Below are 9,335 nucleotides of genomic sequence, written 5' to 3'. Positions count from 1 at the left end.
CATAATATACAAAGGGTGTATATTTTTGTGGGAGGGATGCAATTATTTTTCTTAATTAGTACTTATTTTCCATGTTATACAAAAGGGAGGAGTCAATCCTCCTAAAAAACCGATCGGCATTTATTGCTTATTAGGCCAAAGAAGAACAATGTAGATGGGGAAGGGTCAACCTCGCTCTCAAAGGAAGGGTTGGCCCATATATTGGATACTACCAACATAAATATATATATATTCCTTTTTTCATATGTTTGATGTTGTATGCTAAAAGCATTAAATTGTTATATTTTATTTTTAAGGTTAATGGAATGAAATGAAAATGAAAAAACTTGTAACAACTATGAAGTTAATTTACTTTCGATTTGGAGCTTTTATATAATATGACATTTTTATAAACATAGATATAAAATCTTTATAAATAACTTTACACTATGTTTAGTTTCCGAAAAGTACTAAAAAAGGAAAAAATATTAAGGAAAATGATTTTCTCATGTTTGGTATCACTATGAAAAATACAAAAGAAAATCAAATATAATTAAAATTAGTTAACATTTTATGCATTTTAAAATTATTTAAAAGGAAATTAAGTGAAATAAATTTAAAGAAGCATATAAAAATAATTATTAATTTTGAATTTATTTTTTGCTTTTTCTTTCCTTTCATTTTTCTCTCTATTTTTTTCCCTCACATTTTCCCTCAAATTTTCCAGGAACCAAACGTAGCATTAATATCTTTCATAACTATAATATCATAATGAGAACTATAGTAACACTTATCAATTATTCAAATCATAGAAAGAATGAGGATATCTACTTATCTTATAATCTACCATAAAAAATTTTGATAATACAACTAGTATCATAATTTTGAACCCAAAGATTTATTACACATTTATGAAAATCCACAAAAATTTTAGTTATATTTTCAATACGTAATGAATGATTAGCAAGTTTTCCTTATAAAAATATTAATTTATTCCTACGATTCCAAATATCCTAACTATAATAGGAAAATTCTCCATATGGTTTTCAAAAAGTTTGTTCAAATTATGATAATTATCATAAATATGATTCAATCACTTAATAAAAGTACCTTCAAATAAAAATTTTTAAGGATGACTATATGTGATTATATCTCAAATATAAGATAAATGACAAGTCTTATCACGTCGGCTTGACTAATAAAATAACACTTAAAGAAAAATTGAAATAGGAATAACCTTCAATTTTCTAATTTGGAGGGTGTTTTTTTTAGTTCTTTACCAAAATTAATTTGCTTTCGAACTCTAGATTGTTCGTTTTTCTACTACTTTTCTTGACATTTTTCACTGAATAGGAAAAACCAAAATATTTGATTTTTTTCTGAATGGAAAAAGTAACATGTTGGTATTTCTTTACTTTTTAATGTTTAATAGAAGTAAAATATTACAAAAATAAACAACCAAATACTTAACATTATTAAGAACTATTTAGTTTTAAGTTTTATTTAGAATTAAGTAAAAAAAACAAACACCACCTGAATTTTTATTGATAGTAACTTTCTATTATTATATCTTTTTATATAACTAAAAATAACTTTATGTCATTAATAGTTTTCTTTTTATTTCACTTGCAAAATTATTTTGTGTAATTACAAAATACTTGGAAAGACAATAATACCATTCATCATGTTATTTATTTATTTATTTTTATGAAAAGATGTTCATAATTTAGTAAAAGGAAGTAATGCAAACTTTGAAAGTGGTAAATGAAATTGACTTTTAATTCTAAATGATGTCATATATAATTCAATTATAAAAATGAATCTAAAACAAAATGAATTTAAAGTTCACTTGAAGTATATATTTGACAATTAAATCATGCTTACAAGAAATACCAAAACTCCTAATCAAAATTTTATTAGTTAATAATTGCTAATCAATAAGAAAAGAAAAAAAAAAGTATAACATCTAAGACATGAGTACAAATAAAATGCAAATAAATAAATAAATAAATATATATAAGTTTTTGTACATATATAAGTTTCTTGTATTATAAGCAAAAAAAAAACAAAAAACAAAAAAAATAACAATAGAAAGTATGTCTAAACAAACACAAATCAATATCACCAAATAAATTAAAATTAGATAATAAAATAAAATAAGAAACTGACATAAAAAAGTAAAGTAGCTATAAGATTTGAACCTTGGGGAGCTTGTAGGGTTTTAGAACCCAAAAAAAAAAATCTCGACAAGATCTCAATGAATCTATAAATATTTTACAAGATTTGATATGATGATAATATCCTAAGGAAAATAATAAATGTAATCGAGGATGGGGGATGATGATGATATCCCAAGGAAAACAGTATGTGAAATGGAAACCCCTTTATATCTATATCCCCCATATAAAAGGGTGGCTTATTATGGAAATCCTGTATGATTCGAGGGATGATTTGGAGGATATTGTGGTAGAAGATTGAGGCCCCAATTAAATCTGATATTTAGGCTAAATGTTTGGTTTGATTTTTATATTTCCATATTTTGCTATTTGTGTATATGTTAAATAGGGATCCGATTATGTAAATTAAATACAATTAAATATACAATTGTATAATTCTTAGTTTCTACATGGTATCAGAGCTCGGGTTGCTCTAAAATCCTAATCAATCCATGGCTACCCAAAAAGGAGACAACCATGAGTCTAGTCAATCGGTAACCCAGGAAAGAGAGTCGAAGATAATCTTCTCCATGGGCTTGGTCGGTACATTCAACAACTTCCCACTCCATTTTATCGTTGAAAAATTAAACGATAAGTATTACAAAGAGTGGGCACAGACAATCAAGTTTGTTATTGATGGAAAGGGAAAACTTGAGTTTCTTACCGACGAGACTCGGCGACCACCTCTGACAATGTAGCAGCATCCCAGAAATGGCGGTCCGAAAACTCCTTCATCACATCATGCTTGATCAACACTATGAAGCCAACCATTGGCAAAATGTACATGTTCCTCTCAATGGAAAAAGATGTGTGGAATGTGATACAGGAAACATACTCTAATGCCGAGAATGCTTTCCAAATCTTCGAACTCAAGACACGGCTTTGGCAGATGAAACAAGGAGATCAGGAAGTCATGGAATACTACATCGAGATGTTGGGTTTGTGGCAAGAACTCGATCTCAGCTGCGAAGAGGAATGAGAGTGCATGGGTGACAATGTGCGATTCAAGAAGAAAATGGAGAACGAGAGAGTATTTGAGTTTCTAGTGGGGCTGAATCGCGAGCTTGACAACGTTTGGAGTAGAGTTCTCAACCATCGGTCGTTGCCCTCCATTCGAGAGGTCTTCTCTGAGGTACGACATGAAGAGAGCAGAAGGAAAGTGATGTTAGGGGAACATATCACTTATGGGCCTGAGGCTTCAACACTTATAACCCGTGGGCCTCATGTTGATCTGGCCCAAGACAGTCTAAGAGGACTTACTGTGAGCATTGTAAGAAAACGGGCCACACTAAAGACACTTGTTGGACTTTACATGGCAAGCTCGCAGATTGGAAGCCCAGACAGCCCAATAAAGCCCATGGTCATCATGCCTCCACCAAAACCCAGGTAGACAAAATACCCACAGAAAATCATCAGTCAGTTTCTAGTGTGGGGTTTAATTCCGACCAGCTTGCGATATTATATGAGCATCTTTCTAATTTCCAAGCCTCTGGTCAGTCTTCTACTACTCTGTCCTCTAGCTCTTTAGCCCACAAAGGTACCATTCTAACAACACTTAGCACCACATCTCATATTACTCCCTGGATTATTGACTCTGGTGCATTTGATCATATGACTGATGCTCATCATTTATTTTCTACATACTCTCCTTGTACCAGTAATTTAAAAGTAAAAAGTGCAGATGGTACTTTATCCCCAGTTGCTGACAAAAGAAGTATTTGTATTTCTGAGTCTATTACTCTCAACCTTGTCCTACATGTTCCTAATTTATCTTGCAATTTGTTGTCTATTAGCCAATTAACCAAACAGTCTAATTGTTAAGATAAATTCCTACCCTATCATTGTGTCTTTCAGGACTTATCATCGGGGAAAGCGATTGGCAGAGTGCTAAGGAACGTGAGGGGCTATATTACTTCAACAAAGCTAATGTGAGTGGACAGTGTCCTACTGTTTGTAATTTTGCATCTAGTCCTGGGGAAAGTGAACTTTTGTTATGGCACAAAAGGATGGGTCATCCTTGTTTTCAGTACTTGTAACATTTATTTCCTTCACTATGTTCAAATAAAGCTTTATGGGATTTTCAGTGTGAAGTGTGTGAACTTGCCAAGCACCATCGTGCATATTTTCCTAAATCTAAGTATAAGCCATTCATACCATTTACTCTGATTCATAGTGATCTATGGAGACCCTCATGTACCCCTAATAGGACCCATAAAAAATGGTTTATTACTTTTATTGATTATCACACTCGCCTGTGTTGGGTATATTTGTTAACTGATAAAACTAAGGTTCAATCAGTTTTCATGAACTTTCACTTTATGATACAAACTCAATTTCACACCAAAATTCAAATCTTCATATTTATAATGGTACTGAGTATTACAATCACTCCTTAATCACTTATCTACAAGAAAATAATATTATCCATCAAAGTTCTTGCGTTGACACCCCTCAGCCAAATGGGGTTGCAGAACGGAAAAATAAACATATTCTTGAAGTTGCTCATGTCTTGCTATTTACCTCTCACATGCCCTCACAATTTTGGGGTGACTCCATTTTGACAACCACATACCTTATTAACTGAATGCCTAGTTGGGTCCTATCTTTTATCACACCTCTCCAGAAATTCCAAGAGATTTTTCCCCATTCTAGACTCGGTGCACATTTTCTTCTTCGTGTCTTTGGGTCCATGTTCACACACCCAAGAGAAACAAATTGGATCCCAGAGCGCTTAAATGTGTCTTCCTTGGCTACTCTTCTACACAAAAGGGCTACAAATGTTATGACCCAATTTCACAGAAGCTATATGTTAGCCTAGATGCCACCTTCTTTGAGCATACTCTCTACTACTTGCTTCAGGGGGAGTTCGTGAGTGAAGCTAAACCACCCTTAACCTTAGACTACCTTGATGTTGTTGTGTTTGAATCCATTTTGTGCCTTATTGTAGACCCTCCATTTTGTCCCTTTAGCACATGTCTTTAAGTTCATTTCCAATACTCCACAATAGTTCCTTGGTGGCCCATTGCTACTCATACTACTTATATTTTCTGAGCCACTTTGAAGACTTTGGTTGAGGGGTTTATCCGGCTCCACATTATGACTTTGGTTGCCCTTCAAGTTTAGATTAGGCTTCACTTAGGTGCACTTTAGGTCAGACTTAGTTAGGCTCACCTAGTCTCACCCTAGGCCCGTATAGGTATACCTTAGGCCCATTAGGTTCACTTAGACTCATTTAGACACCTTAGGTCCATCTTGGTTCACTTAGGCCCTCTTAAGCACACTTGGCCTATTAGACATTTTTTAGCGCTTCTTACATGATTCACATAGTCGCATGACTTGCACGGTCCACATGGGATTGATCATTTTACTTTATTTATTTTATTTTACTTTATCCTTTTATATGTTGCAATATTGCTAACTCTTCAACTTGGTTTTATTCTTTTTATTTTCATTTTTATTGTTTGACAAGAGAATTGGGGCCTACTAATCAATTCTCACAAAGGCATGCACACTCAAAGAAGGCAAGCAAAGATATTTTTGGAGGGAAGAGATCAACTTGACTGCATACATGTGGGAGGAAAGGATTCTCCAAAGGAAAGGGAAATGTATTTTGATTTTAAAAAAGGAAGAGATATGGAAGAAAGGAAAGTGGATTTCCTTCAGCAGATGTGGGGTTCTTTTGGAAGGCTGATATATACACGTAAAAAGAAAAAAAAGAAAAAAAGGGAACGAGACAGGATTTTTTTGAATTGTCTTCATGAAGGAGGATTTTTGAAAGGTCTTCATAGGAGGGATTCTCATATTATCTTCAAAAGAAGAAGGAAAACAGGGATTTATGATTTTTTTTTTAGGATTTCCGAAGAAGAACCATAGCAAAGAAGCTAAGTAACCGGGTAGAGACTGCCTAGGTACGTTTTCAGCTATTTTCTACGCCTTCTTTTGTGCTCGATTCCTAATGAAAACCTGATGGTTCTGAGCATTTATTTCGCTGATTGGAGTATACATCAAGGGCCACTTATTTTCTTTGTTGACTCGAAATTGCTTATAAACTTGTTATGTTATGGTTGTATTCTTGATTTCTTTCATTCTTTCTATATATAGCTGAAACAGAGATTTATGTTTGGGCTTGAATGTTTGTGGAATCTTGATATAGTTTTAACTAAATTCATCTTGACGTGTTCAATTCTTCAAGCCCTTTTGAAAATAATGAAATGTGGTTTGTCTACCTACCCATCTTTATCTCCCCTGCTTTGTTTTTCTTGGATTATTTTTCTTTGCTTTTGCATCTATGTATTTCTTCATTCTCCTTCTTTTGGTGTTCTGGGCTATGGAAACCATAATAGGATGAATATTCCGAGAAAGGTAGGAACTTTATAAAGGCTGTGTATAACGGGGTTACTTGGGGTTAGACAGATGCAAAAGTTACCATAGTTCCTGAGGGTTCTTAGTTTGTGTCATTTTGGGTTTGATGTTCGAGGATTTAAACTATGAAGATGTTCCTCTGATATTTGTGATTGATAGATGAATCTGCATTCTTTGGGTTTTGTACGGTAAAAATGGGCAAAGTTGAACCATCTAATAAGGTTCCTATTCTTACTAGCAATACAGAATTATCTGATGATGTTTCTGTAAATGGAAGCATTAATTTGCACGATCCCAGAAAATTAGCTGGACATGATTCTGATGATTTTGCTATGCTTGACATGACTTCTAGTGTTTTCAACACTCATCAGACTGAACCATTCTCTTCAAGAATCCACTGGTTTGGTTGATTCTATAAACAATTTTTACTATTTCTAGTTAGATCAAATCAAATCCAGCAGCAATGGTACTGAAGCACAGTGTAGACCAAGTAATTCTTCAATTTTGAACTACAATGAATGTCCAATTGTCCAGCTGCCTACCGTTTATTCTGCATTTCACGAAAAAACTCTTGATTCGAATGAGTCCAAAAATCATGCCTAAAATAATGCTGCTCAATCCTATGCCAACGGAGCTATTTCCAAGGACAAAACCATTACGTTAGATGACACTTGTCCAGCCGCTCTAAGGGCTGGAGGAGATTTAATTACTATTGATGTTCTTAGTGCCAGGAACTCTTCATCTTTGAGTATTGAAAGTTGTAAGTCTAAAATTTGGAAAGCCAACTATTGCTTCTGAACTGTGTTTGTCTCCTAGCACCATAGGTCACCTGACCTCAAATGTGAAATCTGGAAAGGTTGACACTGCTTACATAATGGCTACTAGCTTCTCCTTTATGTTGAACAAATTTCATAAGGATTCACGATCAGTTGAAGCATCCGCAGTTTCCGGTGCTGGAATGGAAGAACCATTCAAGGACATTAAACTAAGAAGTCTGATGATCGGTTCCTCTGCCCATGTTGTTCCAACTTCAATTGATTCCAGTTTGCCACCAAGCTCATCAGTGGGTCCCTTGTCTTCAGAAAAGTCAACACCGAATCTCCACGCTGAGGATTTCAAGTTCAATCCTAATATAAAGGGTTTCATTCCGCCTCAAATGCCTCCTGTCATGTTCAATCCACAAACAACATCAATATCCTTCTGACATCCAGAAAACCATTTGGCAAGATGCTCAATGAAGAAACTGTACCCCAAAAATGATCCCAATCAAGGCACTTTCAAACTTGATCGAGCTTTATGGAAGAGCTGCAGCAGATTGAGATGTTCAAGGCAGAGTAGTCTTAAAACAGAGTAGTTCACCGAACACCTTGATAACCTATAGATTGCAAAGCTCCCAATAGGAGTTGGTTCCTAAAGTAGCATCTATTGGGATTAATGTTCCTCTTGAAACCATACAGGCGAAAGTATCATCTTCAGTTTTACAAAGTGGAGCAAGGCTCAACAGGCATAAGAAAGGAATGATTCTAGTGATGGAATCGTGATCTTCAATAGTGATTCTGCTCCACCAGCCTCTCAAGTGCATTTCGCCAAGCCTAGATGGAGATCTATTTGGTATAATAACTGGTTTTGGGTAGATAGCAGTGATGACTCATGATCAGAATATCGAAGCTTTCTTCATTACTTTCCCTTTTTCCACGGCTCATATTCTGGTACGTATGAATGCCATGGATGGGTGTTGAAGGCAAAGAAGCTTTTAAGTATGAGGGCTATGCATTGACAGGAGGACTCTTCCTCACTAAATGCTTAGAATCGCTATTGGAGGGGCAATGGTTCTTTCAAACTAAACTAATTAGGCTCCAAGTGAGATCCTTGCTGTCTACAGCCATTTATCAGAAGCAGCTTCGACTCTCAAATGTTGTAAATGCATCTCATTCCTCTGGTGAGATGATGAATTATGTTACTGTAGACACTTACAGAATAGGTGAATTCCCATACTGGCTTCACTAGGTATGGTCAACATGTTGAAATTTTTATGTGTGGACTTACATAATCAATTTGATAATATCATAAATCAGTGTTAATTTATTTTTTGCATTGTGGTCCATAATGGGACTGGACACATATTGTTGCTTGATTTTTTTTTTATGGGCTCACCCTAATTCACTTGATTGACCCATTAAGTCAAGTCGTCCAAATAAAGTGTATAGTGTGTAATATATATATATATATATATATATAGAGAGAGAGAGAGAGAGAGAGAGAGAGAGATGTGTGTGTGCATTTGGAGAGCATCCTCTTTTCTTCTCTTGGAGAGCACTGCACGCACACACACTTACACTTTGGACTGAATTTTTGGGAGGCAAGGGAAGAGCTCATTGATCCCTAGTTCTCACACCATCACGCACCTGGAGCAACTTATTGGATATCAGAGGAGGAAGAAATGGCTTCCCATGGCATAAACCAAGGTAACCGGTTGAATTTTTGCTATTAAATGCATGCTTAAATGTTAACATGTGATCCTATGCTATTTCAATTCTCTTCAATTGGTATCAGAGCAAGCATGGTTGACATTTGAGCTGCAATTTTTGGTTAATTTTTTATTCCTCGTTTTCTGGTTATGGAAGACATTTTTTGGGTTTTTTTTTTTTGTTTGGTGTTAATTCTTGGTTTTCAAGCCCGATTGAGGTTGGAGACTTGTAGAGAATATTGTTTGGAGCAAAACCCATCATTTTTTGTGGTTTTTGGAGCTCATTTGATGATATTTCGAAAATTAGGGCT

This window comes from Vitis vinifera, chromosome 5, assembly GCF_030704535.1.
Source record: "Vitis vinifera cultivar Pinot Noir 40024 chromosome 5, ASM3070453v1".
NCBI classification, from domain to species: Eukaryota; Viridiplantae; Streptophyta; class Magnoliopsida; order Vitales; family Vitaceae; genus Vitis; species Vitis vinifera.
The sequence above is the reverse complement of the archived record's forward strand: the minus strand, read 5'-3'. Positions refer to the sequence as shown.